This window comes from Copadichromis virginalis, linkage group LG3, assembly GCF_057382275.1.
Source record: "Copadichromis virginalis isolate Kocher_CV1m ecotype Utaka linkage group LG3, C_Virginalis_male_GT1.1, whole genome shotgun sequence".
Taxonomy (NCBI): Eukaryota; Metazoa; Chordata; class Actinopteri; order Cichliformes; family Cichlidae; genus Copadichromis; species Copadichromis virginalis.
In genome coordinates this window covers 3,413,543-3,438,399 of record NC_140620.1, presented here as the reverse complement: position 1 = coordinate 3,438,399, position 24,857 = coordinate 3,413,543, and the positions used below count along the sequence as shown (strand labels likewise).

General features: G+C 43.4%; 1 protein-coding gene across 1 annotated transcript in view; it reads left to right on the top strand.

Moving 5' to 3' along the window:
• Nucleotides 1-24,857, top strand: part of LOC146712329 (H-2 class II histocompatibility antigen, E-S beta chain-like) — a 49,589-nt gene that overhangs the window by 12,446 nt on the left and 12,286 nt on the right. The gene's annotated exons all lie outside the window — the stretch shown is intronic.

The following is a 24,857-nucleotide window of genomic DNA, read 5'->3' as shown; positions in this document are numbered from 1 at the left end:
TAATTTACACTCTGGTTTAGGGAGGATCGTTACCATGTACAGAGGAGACACGGTCAGTCTGTCTGTGATGTTTTCCTGCCAACTGTGATCCAGAGCAGTTGGTTTCTAAAGAACACACAGGTGGATATAAGGTGGTGTGCAACTAGAGCAAGAAACAAACACATGTTGTAATAAAGTGCAGAAAACTTAAAGACAACATGATTCACACAAAAACACTGAATACCTTTAATACTGCTGCTACCGATATATCAGCCTTCTGTCACGTGTGCTTTAAATGAAGATGTTTGTGAGGCTGTGTGTCTCAGCTCACAGAGGAAGGACACCTGAGTACAGACAGTAACATAACACTCCTGAAGTCACATGGAAACACTTTACAAAGAATGAACACATGTTTCCATGAAAATAATGTCATTAACCTTCTTGCTGTGAGGAAATCTCACCCGACTGCTTTGGGACAAGCTCGAAGGAAGACTCATCACAGAAGCTCTCCTGTGCTGCAGATGTGAAGTCTCCCACTCTGACTATGGTGATGAAGCCTCTCTGATGTGTGGCATTACAGTTTCTGGCTGTTGTGTACTCCACACTGTTGGACGTTACATGTGAAGGTTGGAGACGACACAGGAGAACTGTGTAAGGACGAAGAACCTGTGTGTGGACAGTCCTCTGGTCCCAGCCACAGTGAGACTGGTCAGCCTGGCTGCAGAGAGGATGTGTCTACACTGTTCGTTTTAAACTGGCCTAAACTGAGTTTCTGACTTTTCTACATTACTGTAAGTGAATCTTAGATTGCCTGTAATCGTAATCTTATACTGACATCATTACTCAAGCCACATTTAAGACATATACTTTCCAAAAATGTGAACATTATACTGTGATGAAGCATTCACAGGTCATCATGAACCATCACAACATGCAGTGTGCAGGGTGGGGTAACTATAGTAGGTTTTCACGGAGACGTGGCTGTGCTGGGAAATGAAATCAGGTCCAGCAGAGTGTTCTTCTCAGTGGTGGAGCTGTGGTGACCTGTGTGCATCCTCTAGACTCACACAGCTCCACGATTGTTTTGTTTGCACTGGATAAAACATTAAAATCACCACAAACTGTTATGGGATGACAGTCCATAATCTCTCATGAGTCTAACAGGCTTACCAGGTTTTTCAGGAATGGTCTAAATACAGTTACACGGCTTCTGTCACGCTCACGTGATTTCATGAGCGCGCTCAGACAGACTCCTTCTTGAACATCGCGCCATTGGCTGTGACTGTGCGAGGCAGGTGAACAACACTTAAAGTGTTACTGATTTAAACGCACAGTGTTAACCTCTTATGTCAAATCAATAACACATCAACATAATCTATGTGACTGTATTAAAAACACAATGAACCAGAGCGTTTCCAGTGCAGGAAAGACGCTCCTGTTTATTGTTCAGCTGCAGCAGGACCTCCACCTTACTCCATCAGATGCAACTGAATTTAAAAGCATGCTAAAGGCTTCTTGTCAGGTGTGCAAGGAAAGCATGCCTCTGCATATCCTGGCACTCCATGTCAAGAACTGTGTGAAATCTCAGTCAATATTCAAGCCTGTGTGGTGAACGGTTCCTTTATATTAATAGATATTAAACACATGTTTATAGTGTGGTCTAATCTATGTTGATTATATATCATGCGCAGCTAGGGTGCGGTACTTACCCACGAGGGATGGGGCATGGGGACAGCCTTGAGGTACTGTATTGAATAAATATGTTGCTCCATGTTATTGAGCAGGAGTCTTCATTCAAGAACCCCACACAACATACAGATGTTCTATGTTGGCTATAGAGCAGCTCATTACTGGTTTGAGGTCAGTGTATATATACAATAAATATTTGGTCCACGTTTTTGAAGTTATATTGATTACAGTATATTTGAAACACATGATGTAACTGAATTTAAATGCCAGTGAAATCAGTTAAAAGCCATCATCAGTCACATCATGTGAATGTTTGCTATTGTTCATAAAGTTTAGACCTGAGACACTCCCACTCACAGGACCAGTCTGTGAGGGCCATCAACATACCAGATCCTTTGGCTGGTTTATTCAGGCTGGATGTGAATATCTGCTCTTGTTTTTAATACATTTGCTTTCATTTTAAGGAACCTTCATCATTTTTCTTCTCAGTGAAGCAGATGTGCTGCAGTCAGGTGGATACGAGCAAAGATTACTGGGATTACTGCAGTGATGCTGTTCAAAGAGGCTTCATTCAGTGGCAGCGACAGAAGAAGGGACTGCAGGAGTGCACAGGGACGTCCACCACCAGGCTTCCTGAGAAGACTTTGATGCTCCCCAGCTGACCAAAGTGTGTGTGTGCGTTTATAGTTATTGACTTTTAAAAACTTGAAATCATTTATTGTTTTTGTTGATGATGCAGGTGGAAGTGGCAGGCAACCTGACAGACCTCACTGAAGAAACTGTGAGCTGTGGTTCACAGGACTGGTAAACAGGACAGTATAATAACGCAGTATATTTGAATAGACAATATAAAACCAAAAACGTCTGACAGTAACATTTAAAGTTAAATCCCTGGTTTAGAGCCATCTGTTTTGAATAATGCTGCTGTTTAACACCTATTCCAGTTCTCAGAGACCATAATGGATGCACAGTCACATATTATGTTCCCACCTTGTGTCAGCAATCGCAGTGTGGATGTCCAGAGTCCAAACGGGAACAGTTCTGGTGGGCGGCCACATGGCCAGCGGCTGATTTGAAACCGTTCAGGAGGGCATCCGCGTTGCCAGCGGTGGCACTGGAGTGGATCCGGAGGAAGGTGGCGACGGCGAAGAAGTCCAGTCAGTAGCCTGCAAGGTGGCCGCCGACGCCAAACCCAACGTGGACAGGACGGTGGTATGGCGAGACGATGGTGTGGGAGCCGCCGGTGGCAGAGCTGCAGGCCACGGCGTGGGAGCCACCACCGAGGCAGGGCCAGCAGGTGCGGAAACCTCTGGCTGAGAAGAGAGGGCCTTCACAGCCGTCTCTGGACACTGTGGCTGTAGATCAGGGAACAGAGCTTGAGGCTGGACCACAGACTGGACTGGTGACTGAGCTAGCTACAGCAGATGAGCCTCGCTTCTCCTGAGCGTGAACAGCCGCCGAGCTAGGGACCCTCCACTGAGCCGCGGTGGGAGGCGGAAAAGAAAAGGAAGACTGACTGGATGACCGAACTGAGGAACACATACGGAAATGACGATGACAGGGCAAGAGATAATGAGATAAATGAGAAACCGGTTAGCACACAGCTGAACTTAATCAAACTAATGACACAGGACAGGAACTGGCACAGCAAAACAGGAATTAAGAATGAGTGAATAATAAACATATGAGCAGCTGAAAAGAACGGGTCAACCACCCAGGAACCCTGACACCGTGTTTGACCCAGTATGGGTTCTTGTAATGTTAAAAACTATTCAGAAGACTGCTTTCATAAAGACCTGATGAATCTAAGATTGAACTTGTATCTCAGATTCATTTTTGTAAGTCTGAAGACTTTTAGAGTTTAAGTGAACTTTATTCTTTTGAAATGTATTTTTATATGAAGCATGTAAAACTTTTTTCCCACTTTAAAGTTTTCCATGGTCGGTGTAGTGATGTTTAGTCTGTTCAGCTGAAAATAAATATTCTTCCACCTGATCAGTTGGTTTGGTCAGTCATTGAAATGATATCGTTTAATTTTAGTATTTATTGACATTTGAAACAAATTAATCAACTCAGTTACAAAACCCGTGACACTTAACCAAATGTGGCTATTTTAAACTTAAGTTATAAAAGTACAAACAGCATTTGACGCAATTAAAAAGAAATTACATTCATCAAATAATCTGAACCTACATCTAAAGATTGAGCGAGTTACAATTGTGTCATTACAAGACAAACTCTCTCATAAAGGTCTCGTTCTCAAAGAGGGACTAAGAGGATGAATGGCTGCCCTCAGTCCTGCCACTGCCTCTGGCCCCAGAGGGCACTGCACTGGTGATAACAGTCAAGGTCCAAAGTGAAAGTTCTTGAATGTCCCGAAAATACTCTTGCTTTATTTTATGATGAACAGTATAACTATAGTGTGGAGCACTTACAGAGGCATAAACCAAATTGGTGAACATCTGTAATAGCACATTTAGAGTTGTACCTCAGTTTCCCGTTGCAGCCACAGGGTTTTGAAGAAGTCCTTTGGTCCAAAGTTGATTAGGAGTAAGATTTTCTTCTGTTCGTAGGGCGTGATTATCCCACCCATTCTTGAAGGTGTAGAGGTTCTTCTGCAGACGTTTCACAAAGATGCAGTGAGCACAGAACAGGTGGAGGCTGTTGGAGGGGTCGAGCAGAGTAGCCCATAATAAACACTGGTCACAGCCAAATAATGAAAAGAATACATTAGTTTCCAAATCCAGGCTTGCACCCGTTTTTGCTTCAAGTGACACTTATTACTAATAATAAAACATGTATGTCTACGAAAATTGTAAACGTTGAATAAGAGGCTGGTGAAGGTGATGGTTAAGCTGGGTGCAGAAGATATATACATATGCAAAGCCCTGCATAGTTTGGTCACCTTTGATTGTGAACACTTGTTTCTGTTTGCTCTGCCACAACCACGAACAGTAAACATGCAGTGAGCATGTTCAGCACCCTGGTCTCCTCTTACTCTGCATGATGCAGACAAACCAGTTTTCAGGAATATAGCATGTGTCAAGTTTTTATATCACCTTAAAGGAAACTGTTCAACAGAGCTCATTAAGAAGCCTGATGCAGTTGATGCCTTGTTATTATTTCCAGCACCGAGGTGCATTATCTGGAACACAATTTATGAATAAATCATTTAGTTTTGGACAAACAGACACAAACCTGACAGTGATATCTTTCTTACAGTGAAACAAAGACTGAACACCAATGAACATAAATGTCTTGTCAAAGGAGTGGAAGAAGAATACACCCTCTCTTTAAGGGGAGTTAATTCATTAATTTAAATTAGAGAAAACGATTGTACATGTAATTAATAGTTTTACTTCAACAATGACGTTTTATGTGATAAAAGGTTATTTACCTTTCACGAATAGCCACCAATCCCAGCAAATAAAACAATTACATATGTAAAAAAAAATTACAGCAAAATAAAACACAAAACATCCAAGTATAACATTTGTCATCAATGTGTTTGTTTTTTAGAAAATGGAAACATTTGTTTTGTTTTGTAGAAATAGAAATGTTACCTGGATCATCTAACTGTTCAGATGAAGTGCCTTATCCTCACATCAGAAATGAAAATAGTTGGCAGGTAGCTCCATGCCCTCCTGGGTTTTAATTGCACCTTAGAACACACATGCATCAACACTACAATGAGCGGGTGGAGGGAGGTTCGGAGTCTTCTCTCACCCCTGTTCTCTGCGGCCTGCTGGAGCGGGGGGGCTAGGAGGAGGAGTTGGCCGTCCGACTGCGGTCTGGAGTGTGGGGCCTCCCTGCTGCTGCGGAGTCGGGGCGGTCTGCCTCTCCCCACCGCAGGGAAAAGGGTAACACCACCTGGGTCTGGGTGCAGTTCCCCCCTCCAGGGGCAAGGGTACCTAGACCCTGTTCGTAGAGTACGCTTGGGGAGTGTGATCGTGTGTACAGCGTCTCTTTATGTCTGTCTCCACGTTGGTTGAGTGTGGAGTAAGTGCATATGAGAGCATGAGGGTGGGAATGGATGTTTGTATCTGTGTGTGCCTGTATGTCTGTGTCTATATGTCAGGTTGGGTATCAGACGCCACCTCTCTGGGGACATCTCAGGCCCTCCAAGGTTTGGAGGCCTATCTCCCCCTACCACCACTTCCCCTGCCGGTGGCGGACTCCCTCAGGTGTCGGTGCGTTGGTGGTTCTTTGTGTCTGGGGGTGGGCATCTGGGTACACACTGGCTCACTCCTTGGCGGCCGCTTATCGGGGCCTGGAGCCTGGGGCTCGCTCGGGCCACTTCGGAGGTGGGGTGCCCCCGGCCTCTCGGCCTGGGGCTCGGTCACTCAGGCACAGCTGGCTGCCGGCGGAGCTCACGGGCGCGTCACTGCAACTCCCCCTGGCTTCTGCTCCGCGGCTGCTGAGTGAGCCCTCATCTGGGACTCTCCTCAGCTCTTACTGGGACAGTGGCGCGGCTGCCCCTCTGTTGGTCTTCCTTGGTCTCTTGTGTTCTGGGGGCCTCTGGATGTCTGGAGCTTTGATCTCCTCCATGCCTGCTTCATACCCTGGAGGACGGGGCTATGGCTCCCCACACTCCCTAGCAGAGCGTTACATGGAGAAACCTTTGGAATGCAAGCATGCTGATCCACACAGGTATGCACACAGGTGTACACACGGGTATTCACAGACGCGGACTACGGCTTTCTTGGCTGCTGCCTCAAAGCACATTGTGCGCTGTCTATCTTGCATGCTGCACAATATCGTTTATTATTTAGTATCTACTGATATCTACTGCTAGCTAGTTTATTGTGATGGTGCTGTTTTTTTTATTATGTTGCTCTTTGTTGTTTGCTTTCTCTTCTGTTTTTTTTTCTCCATACAGGTGACCCAGGTGTTTTGTTTTTTTTGTTTGTTTTTCTTTCTTTCTTCCCCCCCTTCTCACCGTCTCTTCTCCCCTTTGGTTTTCTTTCTTTCCCTCTCTTTCTTTCATTCTCTCTCCCTGTCCTATCCCCCAGTCATGTCTGTCCCGTTTGTAGCAACTGAAAATAAAATAAATTCATAATTATAATAAAGGTCAATCAAATGGACCAATATGGCAAGGCCATGATGATCCACTTGGTAAAATAAATCCGCTTGGCATCTTTCTTGGCCTTCAGACAACAATTCTGATGGCTATAGATCCAAACGGGACACAAAAAAAAAAAAAGAAAAAAGAAAAAAAAAAAAAGAAATGAAAATAGTTACAGAGTGTCCACTGTACTGGACATGCAAACACATACTGTACACAAACCTGATGAGCTGATGGTTTGAATCCACATGGACCAATCAGAGTGCACTCTTCTGGCAACACAGCCTAAAGACGCCATCCTCTCTAGGATTCCTGCAGCATCTGCAGGTTTGACGAAATACTGTCCTTTTGCCGACACCCAGAAGCTGTGCTATACTGGGAATGGAAAATGTCATGTTGATGAGGCTTTGCAGACGTTCTTCTGATATAATAAGCTTATGTTGTCCTCTCGCTGTGTCTACAACTTCGACAAGAGAAGACAATGGGCGTCTGTCTCCCTCTTGTAAATCTATTAGGCTGAAAAGGTTGGATACGGCATTAAGAATATGTTGTAGTACTTCTAAAATATTACCAAATGTCCCGATTCATGACTAATGATATTATGTAAATAGTCTATGTTGTAGTCTATGTTCAATTTCATAAGAATTTCATAAATTTTAGTTAAAAATACAGTTGTAATTTAAAAATTATTTTCAAAATATGTGAAAACAATTTTGTCCAGATTGGAATATGCATATTTTAAATTCATTGGCACACCACCCTGTTTACATTGAAACACAGGCAACCATTGTATTTAAAAGAGTACAGCAGGTACAGATGGGTAAAAAACAGGTGACCACAACACTGCCATAATGATGTTACTTCAAACCCTACATTTGTCTCTCCATTATGTGCCTGGACCATTCCTCTGTATGTTATCACCACCACCGGCCATCAGGAGTAGGGGAGACCGGGGATAGTTGTAACATCTTTGACATTTCTGTCTGTAAATTGGAGCTCTTTTAAGGTAGTGGATTCAAAATGTAATGCAAAGTATTTACATGTCTCTGCTATTAAATAGTGCAGCTATTTTCTCTGCAGCACAATTACCCATTGCATGGTATGGCCTCAAACACAAAGAGTGAAATGTTACAATTAACCCCATAGTCTGGGTTAGTTGTAACATATCCTGGGGTGAAATGTAACACAATGAAATAAGGGTACTGACAAAATATTAACATGTAATCTTTGTTTATTCAACACATGAATGCACTTACATCCATTTATGTAGCTATGTGTGTGTGTGACAGAATGCAGAAATCTAGCTTTTGAACATATTCCAACCCCCCAAAAAAGACAAATTATGGAATTTTCTGCAACTGAACATTTCATTAATTTTGGTTGGTCTTCCTTGAGTTTGGCCTCATTGGCTCAGTGGGCATTATAACCTACAACTCTTGCACCAATTTTGAACATAACAATGAAGCTGAAAAAATGTAGTTGTTCACCAGCATCGCAATTCCATTACTTTTTATCATGGCTTACCTTGGTGTGGTTTGCAAAGTGCTTCAGAAAGATGAGGAAATCTGTTTCTTGCACCCATCCTGATTTATTTCCACTACCAGTACTTCCTACTGGTCCATCTCTGACACAGAGGTCTGCATAATGTATGTGTGGGAACACAAACAGTCATTAACCGCATATACAAAAGCGACCAGTGAACCTCTCTCTGCTGATGTCGTTGCCCCAACTTGTTTAATATAAGTTAAAGTAATAGTGTGGTAAGTTGTAACATCTGCATTATTGTTACAACTAACCCAGACTGTTGCTGTTACAACTGACCCAGACTCCTATAGCCATGAACTAGCTAACATTACAGCCAATGGCTAAAACATTAGCACTAAAGACCTACACAGAATATATCCCCATAGACGTACAAATAACATAATTTAAGTTTGATGAGTTTAACTGCAAAGCAGATAATGCTATTACAAATTGAAATAAAGTAGAAAAACTTACTTTTTGGCATACAAATTACTTTTTTTCGTGTTAAATTGTCTGTGTTTGACAAAATGTGCTGATTTTTCACATGTGATAGCAGAACTGAATTGGGCATGCACAGGATGAGTCACATCATTTGAAACTTAGCCCTGATTGGAGAAATTGGAAGTGTTACAACTGACCCACGTTACAACTATCCCCGGTCTCCCCTAATGCTCTGGCATCCTTGTAGATACTCTTGCAGTTGTTTGAAACCTCAAATCCCTGTACTGCAGGTCAACGTTAACATACATTTATTCACAACACTGGCCTCTAACTCCTATTTGGGGCCCAAATGGGGAGTAGCAGGTCCTATATTTGGGGCCTACTTGGGTTACCCACCTGGGACCCAACTAATTTTGTCCTCAGTTTCCATGGTGGCCCCAAATGTGTTTGCACAAATAGATTACCCAGCCAACAAATGAGTGTGGGGCCCATATGCATAGAAGCAGGTCTGATACTTGGGGCCTACTTGGGTTACCCACCTGAGACCCAGCTATTTTTGTCCTCAGTTTCCATGGTGGCCCCAAGTGTGTTTGCCCAGATGGGATTTTGGATACTGCAAGTAAGCTATAATTTAAATCACCTGCACAACAAAGCCAGTTTATCTTTTTTATTAATACTGATTATTATGAATTTTTAAAACAGTATGCTTTTTTATGTGATCTTTTTTTTTCATTTAGAGAACATGTTGAGAAAAAAGTCCACAGTATACAACAAAACAATAGCAAGTCAATGTTATACAATTTAAAAGAAAAAGAAATGCAGTGAACCACAGCTTCTCACTCCCCAAATCATTGGTCCTGAAAAGAAATAGTGCATTTTCACAAACAAAATCAGATTTGCGATACTACTGGAGTTGTTTTGGAGGTTATGCTGTTCAAGTTGTTTGACCTCCTACATTGAACTCTTTGAAGACCATGAGTGTTCATTTTTGGAGTGATTTTGTAAAAGTTGTCATTGTTGTGCTGAAGATTGTAACTTTGTCTGAACTGTTAATTTAGACATTTCTCTCTTCCTCTGTTACACATAGATGCAGGGGGAAGGAGGCAGGTGTAGCATTTAACTGCAGGCACATTCTTTAGTTACCTTATCTAGTAAGGAATGTCATTTCCTGTCATTTAGGGTCTCGCCTATGCTTGTGTATGGTGAACCATTACAGTTAAGCCATATACGGATGAGGGGAGATGACCATTTGATAATTAGGGCTGTGGTCAAGCGGTTTGGCTAGCAGGGTAGCAGGGAGACACACACACATACACACACACACACATATGCTCGCACATTTATGCACACACACACAGGACCGTAGCTTTTATCAGTGTTGGGTGTAACTAAATAACGCGTTACTAATTACTGTTCATTTTTAGGTATTTTAATCACAGTTACTTACAATGTACTTGCTTTACACTGTAAAATAATTAAACTCGCTGAATATCATTATTTATTTCATTAATTTATCTTCTAAACGTAGAAGTAAACTCTGCTCTTTAACATCGCTGTAGTGCAGCTACTCGTCATTTCGCGGCAGTTTGCTGCACAGTCGTATTCTAAAGCAGAAGATGTTGGACTCGGCTGAAGCGAGTGGACATATTCCCGTCTCTTCACTTGTCTGAAACAAGCAGACAAGAACATTACAGTAATATGTAAGCTAGAAAAAACTATCGGCAAAACTTGATTTTACTTCAGCAGCACAGAAAGCACCTGAAGGTGAGCTTAAAAAAATGACTGCAGGCTACATTGTGGAAGAGATGCTACCGCTGCTTACTGTAGAGTCTCCGTCTTTAAAAAATATTTATTATTTAAAGAATTTCTATTGTTTGTCCACTCAAGGTTTATATGGAATTTTAAGAAGTATTTAGTTTAATTACTTATTTAGTAATTAAGTTACTTTTCTGACACAGTAATTAGATAAGTATTTTAAATACAATATTGACTAAGTAATTAGTAATTAGTAATTAATTACTTTTTAAAAGTAACTTACCCAACACTGTCTTTTATGGCACACTATATGTTTATTACATTGTGTAACCAGTTTAAACCAGTTTGACTGTGTTTGTGTAACGCACGGTGGTCAATAAAAGAGCCAGCAAGGGGAGTCAGTCTGAAGTCAGTTGAACATCTTGCCAGACTTCCCCTGCGAGCACGTGAGAACCGTACGGAGTGTCTTGCTCTTTATTCACAATGACAAACCTCCAGCAAGGTCTGACTATAGACCTAACATTCATGGCAACAGAAGAGCTATTTACAAAAAGATTAACCAAGTAGGCACTCAAAAATCAAATTAATGAGAAATATTTTACCGGATACAATCTGAATCGAAGACGACTGTTTGAAAGACATCTAAATAGTTACATTAATAACTCTGGGGTGTTTCAGTGATGGAGACAGAGCTTAGAACAGGCAAGTGATTAACCAGTTTGTTGCATGGTGCAGAAACCATCACCTCATAATGAAGACAAAACAGAGTAGTACAATGTAACAATGGCTACATCTATAAAAGAGAAAACAGATTCCACTTCTTAAGGTGTGTGCCAGAAGGCAAAAATAGGGCTATCAGATAAATTTTGGGAGCTACTACTTTAATCTCTGCACCAAGATGCAGAATATCTTCTACTACAGGGAGTGCAGAATTATTAGGCAAGTTGTGTTTTTGAGGAATAATTTTATTATTGAACAACAACCATGTTCTCAATGAACCCAAAAAACTCATTAATATCAAAGCTGAATGTTTTTGGAAGTAGTTTTTAGTTTGTTTTTAGTTTTAGCTATTTTAGGGGGATATCTGTGTGTGCAGGTGACTATTACTGTGCATAATTATTAGGCAACTTAACAAAAAACAAATATATACCCATTTCAATTATTTATTTTTACCAGTGAAACCAATATAACATCTCCACATTCACAAATATACATTTCTGACATTCAAAAACAAAACAAAAACAAATCAGCGACCAATATAGCCACCTTTCTTTGCAAGGACACTCAAAAGCCTGCCATCCATGGATTCTGTCAGTGTTTTGATCTGTTCACCATCAACATTGCGTGCAGCAGCAACCACAGCCTCCCAGACACTGTTCAGAGAGGTGTACTGTTTTCCCTCCTTGTAAATCTCACATTTGATGATGGACCACAGGTTCTCAATGGGGTTCAGATCAGGTGAACAAGGAGGCCATGTCATTAGTTTTTCTTCTTTTATACCCTTTCTTGCCAGCCACGCTGTGGAGTACTTGGACGCGTGTGATGGAGCATTGTCCTGCATGAAAATCATGTTTTTCTTGAAGGATGCAGACTTCTTCCTGTACCACTGCTTGAAGAAGGTGTCTTCCAGAAACTGGCAGTAGGACTGGGAGTTGAGCTTGACTCCATCCTCAACCCGAAAAGGCCCCACAAGCTCATCTTTGATGATACCAGCCCAAACCAGTACTCCACCTCCACCTTGCTGGCGTCGGACTGGAGCTCTCTGCCCTTTACCAATCCAGCCACGGGCCCATCCATCTGGCCCATCAAGACTCACTCTCATTTCATCAGTCCATAAAACCTTAGAAAAACCAGTCTTGAGATATTTCTTGGCCCAGTCTTGACGTTTCAGCTTGTGTGTCTTGTTCAGTGGTGGTCGTCTTTCAGCCTTTCTTATCTTGGCCATGTCTCTGAGTATTGCACACCTTGTGCTTTTGGGCACTCCAGTGATGTTGCAGCTCTGAAATATGGCCAAACTGGTGGCAAGTGGCATCTTGGCAGCTGCACGCTTGACTTTTCTCAGTTCATGGGCAGTTATTTTGCACCTTGGTTTTTCCACACGCTTCTTGCGACCCTGTTGACTATTTTGAATGAAACGCTTGATTGTTCGATGATCACGCTTCAGAAGCTTTGCAATTTTGAGACTGCTGCATCCCTCTGCAAGATCTCTCACTATTTTTGACTTTTCTGAGCCTGTCAAGTCCTTCTTTTGACCCGTTTTGCCAAAGGAAAGGACGTTGCCTAATAATTATGCACACCTGATATAGGGTGTTGATGTCATTAGACCACACCCCTTCTCATTACAGAGATGCACATCACCTAATATGCTTAATTGGTAGTAGGCTTTCGAGCCTATACAGCTTGGAGTAAGACAACATGCATGAAGAGGATGAAGTGGACAAAATACTAATTTGCCTAATAATTCTGCACTCCCTGTAGTCTCTTATGGAATTTTCAAACTGCTTTCCAGCCATTTGTTAGGACAGCAGCATTAGAGTCAGTGAGTTTTAATCCCACTGGTGACAGACTGGAGTTCCTGGAGCTGATTGTGTAAAGAAGCATACTGCACAAACTGCTAAACATAACTGAAAATGATTGACATTCTGTAACAAAGTGAGGAACCAAAAAACTGTTTATTGAGAGACTTCTTCACGTATGCTGCAAGCCAGAGAGAAACATGTGGTCATTCCTGCAAGCAGCCATCAACCTCCAGAACAACGTGAGCTGATGAATCCCCCCAGCAAAAAAAACCTCCAAACATAATTTCTCTCAGTTTAATAATAAAGTATTTGTAATTGATTTCATCTCCACAATTTGTACAGTCTATCTAAACCTAGTCACTAAGGTATACCTTTGTTGCACACGACACTGTGCCCTTGTCATGCGGTTTCCTCCTCTATCTCTTGCACCAATAAACCACTTGGATGCTGCCTTTTCTGCCTCTTTTCTGGTAATCTGGCTGGTAAGGGCTTCCTGTAAAGTACAGATATTGACCACAAGAAAGTGAGACTATATTATTAAATCTAAACACAAAGCTTTATTTTATTTATTTTTTCATAGTTATATTTATACTGTGACACTGCATAAAATTTCACATAAATGTGGGCAAGAGATGAAAATAGGGCGCTGTTGGAATGCTACTACGTAAGTAACCCTGGCGGAAGGGGCTACATGAATAGGATGAGGGACCTATGGAATCTTCGATACCCAACATCCACATTGACGGCGAAACAACTTGTCACGGCTGGCGGGGTGAGCCGTGTGGAGTAGGAGGGAAAGGACCCAAAATGCAGGCAGTTGACTGGTGATGAGAGTGAAGTTTTATTTGCAGAAGTGGAGCGGCTGAACAGATAGTGAGAAAAGACGAATGACTGAAAAACCTAGACTGGGAAAACTAAATGACAAACCTAAGCATGAAACGGGGAGCGGAGAATGCAGAGAGACGAAGTTAAACCGAGAAACACAGACGATCCGACGATGAACAGAAGCCAACACACACTATAAATACACACTAGGTAATGAGGAGATGACATGCAGGGGTGGACACAGCTGACACTAATGGACATGATGAGAGGCAGACCTACAAAGTAAAACCGGAAACACACAGACTGTTTTGCAACAAAACACAGGGACCTGAACGGAGCACTGAGGGGAGACACAGGTAGGGATAATAAACACGACAACTAACCCAAAGAATTAATACAGAATCAGAATAAACACCAAACACAAGATGAACCCAAAAAGAAACACAAAACGCTGGGTCAACGACCCAGGATCATGACACAACTAGTACCTTAGTGTTCCAATATTTGGAAGAAGGGACCGCTCTCACAGCTACATTGGCGAGGTACAACATGCTATGGCAAGGGTGAGCCAGGATGACAGGTCGGGGGGGATAACATCAACCAGTGATTGGGTACCAAGCCCCAAGTGCGATAGAAGGATAAGATAAGATGACCTTTATTCGTCCCACAGGTGGGAAATTTGTGCAAAGTGCAAAGTTTTGTAGCAGAAATTAGAAAACACTGGAATGCAATAAAATAAAATACTATATACAATAGAATAAAATAGAATAGAATAATATAAAATAGAAATACAAATGCTATATACAACTGAGTGAGAAAATACAAAAGTACAACTTCGTCAGAAGAAGAATTGTACAAGAATTGCACATATGGCAGTCTTATTGCACATGTGAGGGTTTGATAAGCTGCAAAAGTCTTTATTATGGAGTCTGACAGCAGTGGGGAGGAAAGACCTGCGAAATCTCTCCGTCCCACACCGTGGGTGCCGCAGTCTCCCACTGAAGGAGCTGCTCAGTGCTGTCACAGTCTGCTGCATGGGGTGGGAGATGTTGTCCAACAGGGATGACAGCTTAGCCGCCGTTCTCCTGTCACTCACCACCTCCACTGGGTCCAGAGGGCAGAACAGAGCTGGCCCTTCGGATCACCCTGTTCAGTCTCTTCCTGTCTCCAGCAGAGATGCTGCCGCCCCAGCAGACCACACCATAGAAGATGGCTGAGGCCACCACAGAGTCATAGAAGGTCTTCAGGAGTGGGCCCTCCACTCCAAACGACCTGAGTCTCCGCAGCAGGTACAGCCTGCTCTGCCCTTTCCTGTAGAGGGCGTCTGAGTTATGAGTCCAGTCTGTTGTTCAGATGAACACCAAGGTACCTGTAGCTGTCCACAGCCTCAATGTCCATACCTTGGATGTTCAGTGGTTGCAGCAGGGCTGTGCAGAGAGGTTTAAAGGGGCGGGTGCTCAAAGTTAAAAAGAGGCACATTGAGCCAGGCTGAATAACAACAACACACATTCATCAAGAATCTAATATGGGCAACAAGGTAAAGCAAACGTCGCCGATGTTTTACCTGATGGGTACATGGTAAATGGCCTGCATTTGTATAGTGCTTTTCTAGTCCTTAAGGACCCCAAAGCGCTTTACACTACATTCACCCATTCACACACACATCCACACACTGGTGATGGCAGCTACATTGTAGCCACAGCTGCCCTGGGGCGCACTGACAGAGGCGAGGCTGCTGGACACTGGCGCCACCGGGCCCTCTGACCACCACCAGTAGGCAAACATGGGGTTAGTATCTTGCCCAAGAATATTAGGCATGCAGCCAGGAGGCAGCCTGGGATCGAACCACCGACCTTCTGATTAGTGGCTGACCTGCTCTGCCACCTGAGCTACAGCCACAGTACAATGTTGCTGTTGAGGTGTTGCTGCTGCTCCTGCTGCTGATAGTGCTGGAGGGCAGGGCTGTGTTGATCTGAGACTGTAGACATTAAAAAGTCCACAGGAGAGATGGTAGCTGATTAAACAAGTGTCATGAGATAATAACAAAATGCAAAGATTGGTGACAGCGCTTGGAACCATAAGGCAACAACAAACTGTGAGAAATAATTTAGGCTCTGCCTGTGAATCACTCTTTGCTTCTCTTCTTCCTTCCTTCCATCTTCCATTCATATATCACTCTCCACTTGCTGTCTATGTGAGAACAAGGCACAACTTGCTATTGCAATAAACTATAATCTAATTATCCACACCTAACAACTCCAGCACTTAATCTATAATAAAATGATGACAGAAAAATGTTATAGCACTGCCTTTAGTAGCCTCACACAGCTCCTGCTGTTTCCTCCTCATGTCCTTACCAGCCATGTCTGCACAATGTTATATCATGAGTAATATTTTTTTAAATCCAGCTAAATAAAACACACACATGCACACACAGTGACATTTTAGACCTTCTTCAGAATACTGTATATACTATGGGCATCCTTACATTATTATTCATTACTAGAGCTACAATAATAAAGCAAAGAGGAGGGGGAAGTAATAAATATGAAATAATGTCATTATGATGATTCCATTTGTTTCACTATCCACTCTGTGCAGGGCAAAGCTTATTACATGTTTAAACTGTAGAGATACAATCATTTTACTGCTGTAAAATCCAACTTTTGTCTTATTTAAAATATAAATCTAATATAATCTGATTCTTAATGTGTGTTTTTTAAAATACAGTGTGTGTTTTTAATATATTATAATTATAATAATTATTATGTGGACATGCATATTAGATCGTTTTTTAGTGAAATATAATCCCTCCAGAAAGGCAGGAAAAGCCCGGAAACTTACTTTAAAACTAAATATGTTTCTAAATACTTTAAAACTAAATATGTTCCCTAAAACGGTGACAGAGCTACAGACCCATGACAGCCTTACACAGGTAGCCAGCAGCTGTGACCAGCACTACTTGTGCAGTTAATAAAAGGACAGGTAATGTTTGTCGCGCTGTTGCACACACAGCACGCTCGTTTGTTTCAGTTCGTCAGTTGCAACAAGACAGCTTACCAACGTGTACGTAATAAGCCAATACTCCTGGGTGCTACACACTACAGTGTACGCTGTACACCTACTTACTGGTTTTGTCGCATCAGTCTGTGTCTCTGAGTTAACTTATGTTTCTCCTACAGCTCCGGACCGCTAAAAATGCGCGTGCTCTTTGTGAGCTCGTTCCCGGCTCGTAACCAGCGCGTTCTGCCGTCAAGGGCGATCATTGGTTAAATGTGATCATGTGACTGATGCAAGCTGTTTCATCTTGTTCTCTCTATAAACTTCACAAGATGCTCAGTTGAACTTTCCCTCCTCCGAGGTAAACTTTTATTAAACTCTTAATAAACAGTCATGAGTCTCTGCTTCTCACCTTCCGGTGTTACACTCTCAAGACTCCGGGTGGAACACACAGGTAAATGCAATTCCCATTGCTACATCCCTTTTCTTTTACAAAGACAATGAACTATTCATAAATTGAGAACTCAGTTTGCAACTGGAACAAAACTTAGACATGACATTTCTTTGTTGGACACAATTTTCTTCAAAAATGAAAAATTCTTTCTTCCACTTACTTTTTTTTTAGCTTTCTTTCTATTTTCCTTTAGTATTACTTTTATTCATTTTTTCCGTTTTGTTTCTCATTTCCTTTTTTTTTCTTTTCTTTTTTTTTTCTTTTTTTTCTTCCAAACAAGTAAACAGATCACAAAGCCATAACTCAAAATAGTATCACAGATGTTTTGCTCTGTTCTCTAACCAGTAAACAAATCACAACATATAACTCAAAATGTCGTCACAGATTTTTTTTCTTTTGTCTTTCCTCTGACAAGTAAACAAATCACAGCATATAACTCACAGATTACCCCTTAATTGCATACATAGTCCTTCAGGTATCCAGGTTGTTGTACTACCCGTCCTGACCTGGTAGTGCTGTTTTGTGTGTTCTCTTTGCTCTTTGTCGGCACAGTAATGTTCTGCCCCTCAGGCTGGAGATGTGCTGACATGTCTTTTTTGACCTCCGCAGCTCGCCTCAGATGGCGACGATTCCTTCTGAGGACTCTGCCGTTGTCCAACTCCACATCATAGGATCTGTTTCCCAGAGTGTTACACACTCTAGCCTTGGTCCATAAGTTGTGTGGTTCAAAAGGTTGGACTCGCACCAAGTCCCCTGGGTTTAATGTGTCCATGTCCTTCGCTGTCTTGTTGTAGTACTTTGTTTGTCTCTCTCTGTTTTTCATCAGTGCTAACTTGTTGTCAGTCACTTTGGGTTGCAACAATCTGTCTCCTATTGGGAGGAGTGTCCTCGTCCTCCTGCTTAACAGTCTCTGTGCAGGGCTGGTAGTTAAACCTTGTGTTGGGGTGTTTCTGTGGTCCAATAAGGCCAAATATGGATCCTGTCCAGCCAATTTCGCCTTTTTCATGAGTCGTTTGGCAGTTTTAACAGTAGACTCAGCTTTGCCGTTACTCTGCGGATAGCCAGGTGATGAGGTATGGTGTCGAAATTCCCATTTCCGGCTGAAGTTGGCAAACTCTGTTGAGCTGTACTGGGGCCCGTTGTCAGAAAAAACAATATTTGGGATTCCCTGACGTGCGAAATGAGCCTTTAGTTTCCTAATCACAGTACTCGACTTGGTATCAGGTAGATAATCTATCTCCCAAAAGTTGGAGTAATAATCAACAGTTATTAGGTAGTCCCTACCCTCAAAGTTGAATAAATCTGTCCCAACTTTGGTCCATGGTCTAGTGGTCAGCTCGTGTGGTTTTAGTGTCTCTTTCTGTTGTTTTGCATCCACAGACCGACATATGTCACATGTAGCGATGTACTTTTTGATGTGGTCGTTCATACCGTGCCAGTAGACGCAGTCTCTAGCTCTCCTGAGGCACCCTTCTGTGCCGATGTGTGTTGAGTGAATTCGCTGGGTTATATCTGCCTGCAGTGCTTCTGGAATCACCACTCTCTCTCCCTTGAAGACCAATCCATCCTGTGTGCTCAGTTCATCCTGCAAAGATTGGAACTGGGTTATTTCAACAGGTACATCTTTCTTACAGGCCGGTCACCCCTTTTGTATTGTTTTTATCAGCGTTTGTTGTGTGTGGTTGGTTCTTGTCCCTGCTCGTATTCTGTGCATGCTTTCTGTTGAAACAGGTACATAATCTACCATGTTGACACATTCTGTCTCCAACTCCGTCTGGCTTTTGATGCTGTCCTGCAGGTAGGCCCTACTCAGCGTATCAGCAAGTAGCATGTCGCGGCCTGGAACATATGTTATGGTTATATCATATTTTTGCAGCCTTAATAACATCCTTTGCAGTCTCTTAGGTGCATGTAACAGTGGCTTTTTAATAATGTTCTCGAGTGGCTTGTGGTCTGATTGCACTCTCACAAGACGACCATATGTATATTGGTGGAATTTCTCCATCCCAAACACAATAGCTAAGCATTCCTTTTCAATTTGTGCATAACCTCTTTCAGTGAGCGTCAGTGCACGACTTGCAAATGCCACTGGTTTTCCATGTTGAGTCAGAGCTGCTCCCAGTCCTGTCTCGCTGGCATCACACTGCAGCGTCAGCTCTTCTTCAGGGCTGTAATATTTCAAAACTGGGACTTGTGTTAGTTTTTCTTTCAGTCTTTTAAATGTATCTTCCTGCACGTCTGTCCACTCCCATAGGCTGTCTCTGTGCGTCAGTTGTCTGAGAGGCTCACAGTCGTCTGACAGATGCTTGTAAAACTTTGATAAATAGTTGACCATTCCAACTAGTCTCTGCACCCCTTTTATGTCAGTTGGTGCTGGCATCTCTGTGATGGCCCGTACCTTCTCTGGGTCTGCTCTCAGCCCCTCTGCTGTGAGTAGATGTCCGATGTATGGTACTTCCTGTCTTCTAAGCTTGAGTTTTTCCACATTTAATTTGATGTTTCTCTCTCTGCAGCGTTCCAGGAAAAGTCTCAGGTTTCTGTCATGATCCATTTCTGCCAACTCAGTCATCTCTCCTTTTCCAGTGATCAGGATGTCATCAGCAATGATGTATGTGCCTGGCAGGTTCTCTAACGCTTGCATCAGTTTGCGCTGAAAGACCTCTGGCGCTGGGCTGATCCCCATCGGCATTCTCAGCCAACGAAAGCGACCAAATGGTGTTGCGAATGTCGTGAGATGGCTTGACTCTTCTGTAAGCTTCACATGCCAAAAGCCATGTTTCACATCACAAACTGTGAAAACTTTCGCTTTTGACACATCTGGCAATATGTCATCTATTGTCGGTAACGGGAAGTGACTACGCTTCAAAGCTTTGTTGAGCGGTCTTGGGTCAATACATATCCTGGGTTTGCCATTTGGCTTCTGCACTGTCACCATCCCACTGATCCAATCAGTACTACCTTCCACTGGTGCTATTATTTGTCTGTCTGCAAGGCTCATCAGTTCCTCTTTCAGTGGTTTCATCATCGACACTGGGACTCTGCGTTTTGGCAGTTTGACGGGCTGCACTGTTGTGTTGATTTCCAGCTCATATTCACCTTGCAAACATCCATCTCCTGTAAACACATCCTGAAACTCAGTCTTTATCTCTTCCAACAACCATGCGTTTTTCTCTGATGGAGCTGTTGTCACTGAGCTGTCCAAAGCACAGATGTTATCATATTTAACTTGTATTAGCTTCATCGCTTCACTAGCTGTTCTCCCAAGTAGAGGTGTTTTACAGTCCTCCTCTACCACTTGGAACTCGACTCTGTACTTTTTGTTGTTTCTTGGGTTTGTCAGCTTGACTTTACACTTTCCTAATGGACACAGCCTTGATTTATTGTACATCACAAGAACCTTGTCTGTGTGCTCCATTTTGATGTTCGGGTTCAACAAGTTGATGGGAATAACGTTGCAGGTTGCACCACAGTCAACTTGAAACTTGACCAGGCTGTTGCCAATCATCATGCCTGCAAACAGCTGCTCTCGTTTTTTCATGTCTGATTCTCTGATCTGGTTCATTTCTACTGCAGTCTGTGTCATAGCTGTGACAGTCATTATGTCCTCACAGGAATCCGAGTCCTGCTCCGTCACTGTGTGGATCTTTTTTCCATTTTCACTCTGTCTGCTTTTACTCCTGCATGCTATAGCAAAATGATTTTCTTTGCCACATTTTTTGCATTTTTTTTCCATATGCTGGGCATTTTGATTTGAGTCTTTCATGTGCTCTTCCACAAAATCTGCATGATATCTCTTTATCCAGTCTTTTTCTCTCTTTTTGTTTTACTGCATGCAGTTCCTCTACAGCCTGTCCCGCTATTGTTTTGTTGTATTCTCTTGAAATCTCCATTGCTCTACAAATATCTAGACATCTGTCTAATGTGAGGTTCTCTTCTCTGAGCAACCTTTCCCTCCAACTGGAGCTGTTCGTGCCACAGACGATCCTGTCTCTGATCAGTGAGTCTTTTAATTGTCCAAAGTTGCAGGTGCTCGCCAGCATTCTCAGGTCCGTAACATATTTATCAATATTTTCTCCAGGAGCCTGATTGCGTGCAAAAAATCTGTATCTCTCGACAGTCTCATTAACTTTGGGATTACAGTGTTCATCGATTTTTCTCATCAGCTCACTTACTGTTACTCTTGCCTCAGCTCCGATCAGCGTTCCACAGAGCTCCCTGCCCCGTTCCCCGATCAGATAGTAAAACAGCTTCACTCTCGCCTTTTCCTCAGCATCCGGCAGAGCTAGTTCCGTGTAGAGGGTAAACTCTTCTTTCCATGTTTTCCACGCTTTAGACAGGTTCACTGAATCCATACTCCACTGTGCGGGTGGCTTCAATCCATCCATCGTAGACGCCGCTGCGCTCTTCTCGTCAGCGTCTCACCTGCTGTCCTGAACAGTTAGCACCTCCGAGGCTAACTAGCCTAGCTGGACGCGTCGATACCGTCCGCTCAATCTGTTGTCTTCAAAGCGCGGTGTGGATCACTCTAGACCCCGCTGCCACCATGTTTCATCTTGTTCTCTCTATAAACTTCACAAGATGCTCAGTTGAACTTTCCCTCCTCCGAGGTAAACTTTTATTAAACTCTTAATAAACAGTCATGAGTCTCTGCTTCTCACCTTCCGGTGTTACACTCTCAAGACTCCGGGTGGAACACACAGGTAAATGCAATTCCCATTGCTACACAAGCCAGATCCTTTTATTTAGCAAAACTGTGATTAATAGTTAAATATTATTGTTGAGGGGCACAGACAGGACTCCGCACGCATTAAAAAAAATAATAATAATAATTTTTTTTTAAAAAGTTGCCTCAACAAAAGGGCACTTTGGGCACCCATCAGGAAAGGGGCGGGTGCTCAAGCCCCTCTAGCCCCCCCCCTGCACGTGCCTGGGTTGCAGTGGAGGATGTTTGTGCCTGTGGAAGTCTATCACCAGCTCCTTGGTTTTACTGGCGTTGATCTGGAGGTAGTTCAGCTGGCACCAGTCCACAAAGTCCCGAGTCAGTCCTCTGTACTCCTTGTCGTCCCCATCAGTGATCAGGCCGACTATTGCAGAGTCATCAGAGAACTTCTGCAGGAAGCACTGGGTGGAGTTGTGGGAGAAGTCTGCAGTGTAGATGGTGAAGAGGAACGGAGCCAGAACCGTTCCCTGTGGGGCCCCCGTACTGCAGACGACCCTGTCCGACACACAGTCCGACACAAAGCTCAGGAAGAAGTGGGATTAAATGGTACCCACATGTGTTCTGCTGAGAAGGATGTACAGGGGCACCTGCAGCCAAATCCAAGCTTCAGGTTAGTTGTAGTTGCAGAACGCTATAGGACTGAGACAGCTGAGGCATCAGATGTTTGATTAAACGGATGAAAAAGAGAAGTTTCCTCCCTATAATTATCACTTCTTAAAATCTGTAGCAACTTCAGGTCTGTCAGCAAGCAGAGGCCACAGAAACAAGGAAAGCAGCTTCAGACTTGAGAGTGTTGTTTACAGTTTTCTGTCATCATGATCTCCCCTGAAGTTTATCACTGTGAGCCAAGCAGTAAGTCCACAATACTGTAATGATGATTCTGACTTTGGTCATGGTTGCAGAATATTTTAATAATATATAATTATTTTTTGTAATTCATATTGTTTTTGTTAATCAAAAGTCTACTTTGTGAAATTTGTATTTGAGAATGAAGAATGTGACAATATATTTCTGTTCAATATTTAATTCATTCAGTTGCAATTGTTAAATAAAAAATTAAAAAAGAATATTCTTATATATATATATATATATATATATATATATAGCAGCTGGATAGCGTAGTGGTTAGACTACACGCCTTTGGAACAGAGGATCGCAAGTTCGATTCCTGCCTGGGGCGTCTGTATCCAGTAAGGGTCCTAAGGCTAGACCCCCTATGCTAAGCAAGCCTACCGCAGACATGAGCGAGACAGATAAATATGAAGGCATGCCGGCTCGGACGTCACCCGGATCAACAAGGTCCGCGTCAGGTGTTGAGGAACAAGGGCACCCTGACGAAAAGTGGGCTACTGGAACAAGAAGGCATCGGTGGGCAAGAGACGAAAACAGGGCGTTGTTGGAATGCTACTACGCAAGTAGTCCCGGCGGAAGGGGCTACATGAATAGGATGAGGGACCTATGGATTCTTCGATACCCAACATCCACAATGACGGCGAAACAGCTAGTAGCTCAGTGTTCCAACATTCGAAAGAAGGGACTGCTCTCACAGCTAGAGATTGACGAGGTACAACACAAATGCTACGGCAAGGAGGAGTCAGGACGCCAGGTCAGGGGGGAGATATCATCACCCCCACCCGAGATTGGGTACATAGCCCCAAGTGCGATAGGAGAAGGATCGTTGAGTGCGAGAGGAACTGACCTAACAAGCTGATCTACAATACGGCAGCAGTGAGATGCTTGGCTACAAGTTGAACAGCCACAAGGGGCAGTACCCTCCATGGAGAAGGAGGCTAGAGGGCAAGATCAAAGTAGCACGGAGGGAGGTTAGCCAACTAACGGAGTTGCAGAAAGGTGCGACAAAGAAGGTGCCTAAGAAATACAGCAAGCTGTCCATACCTGAGGCCTTGGAAACTGCCAAGCAAAGACTCACAGCCTTGGCCAGCCGCTTGAGGAGGTACACCAGAGAGATAGAAGGCACAGAACCAGCAAAGGTGTACTCTCAGTGGCAAGGGAACAATAATAAGAGAACAGCACCACCAAGGCTGGAGACGGGGCAATACTGGAAGAGCATATGGGAGAAGGACGCAACCCATAACGGCAATGCTCAGTGGCTAGTGGATCTGAGGGCAGACCACAGCGATCTCCCTGAACAGGGTCCAGTAACCATCACAGTGGCAGATATCCAAGAAAGGGTCTCCAGTATGAAGAGTTGGACAGCACCAGGGCCCGACATGGTTCACGCCTACTGGCTAAAGAAGCTGACTGCACTCCACGAGCGTCTGGCAGCACAAATTAACCAGCTGCTAGTTAACGAGAGACACCCGGAATGGCTAACCGAAGGTCGGACGGTCCTGATCCCCAAGGACCCCAAGAAGGGACCGGTCCCCTCCAACTACGGACCAATAACCTGCCTCAGTACTACATGGAAGCTCCTGTCAGGCATCATATCGGCTAAGATGAACAGGCACATGGGTCAATACATGAGCGGGACACAGAAAGGAATTGGCAAGAATACCAGCTACTGGTAGACAGAACAGTCAGCCGAGACTGCAAGACCAGACTGACCAACCTGTGCACTGCCTGGATTGATTACAAGAAGGCCTATGACTCAATGCCCCACAGCTGGATACTGGAATGCCTAGAATTGTACAAGATCAATGGGACCCTAAGAGCCTTCATCAGGAACTCAATGGGGATGTGGCGGACAACACTAGAGGCCAACTCCAAGCCCATAGCACAAGTCACCATCAAGTGCGGGATCTACCAAGGAGATGCTCTGTCCCCACTGCTGTTCTGCATAGGCCTGAACCCCCTCAGTGAGATCATTAACAAGACTGGCTACGGATACCGACTACGGAACGGAGCAGTTGTCAGCCACCTCCTGTA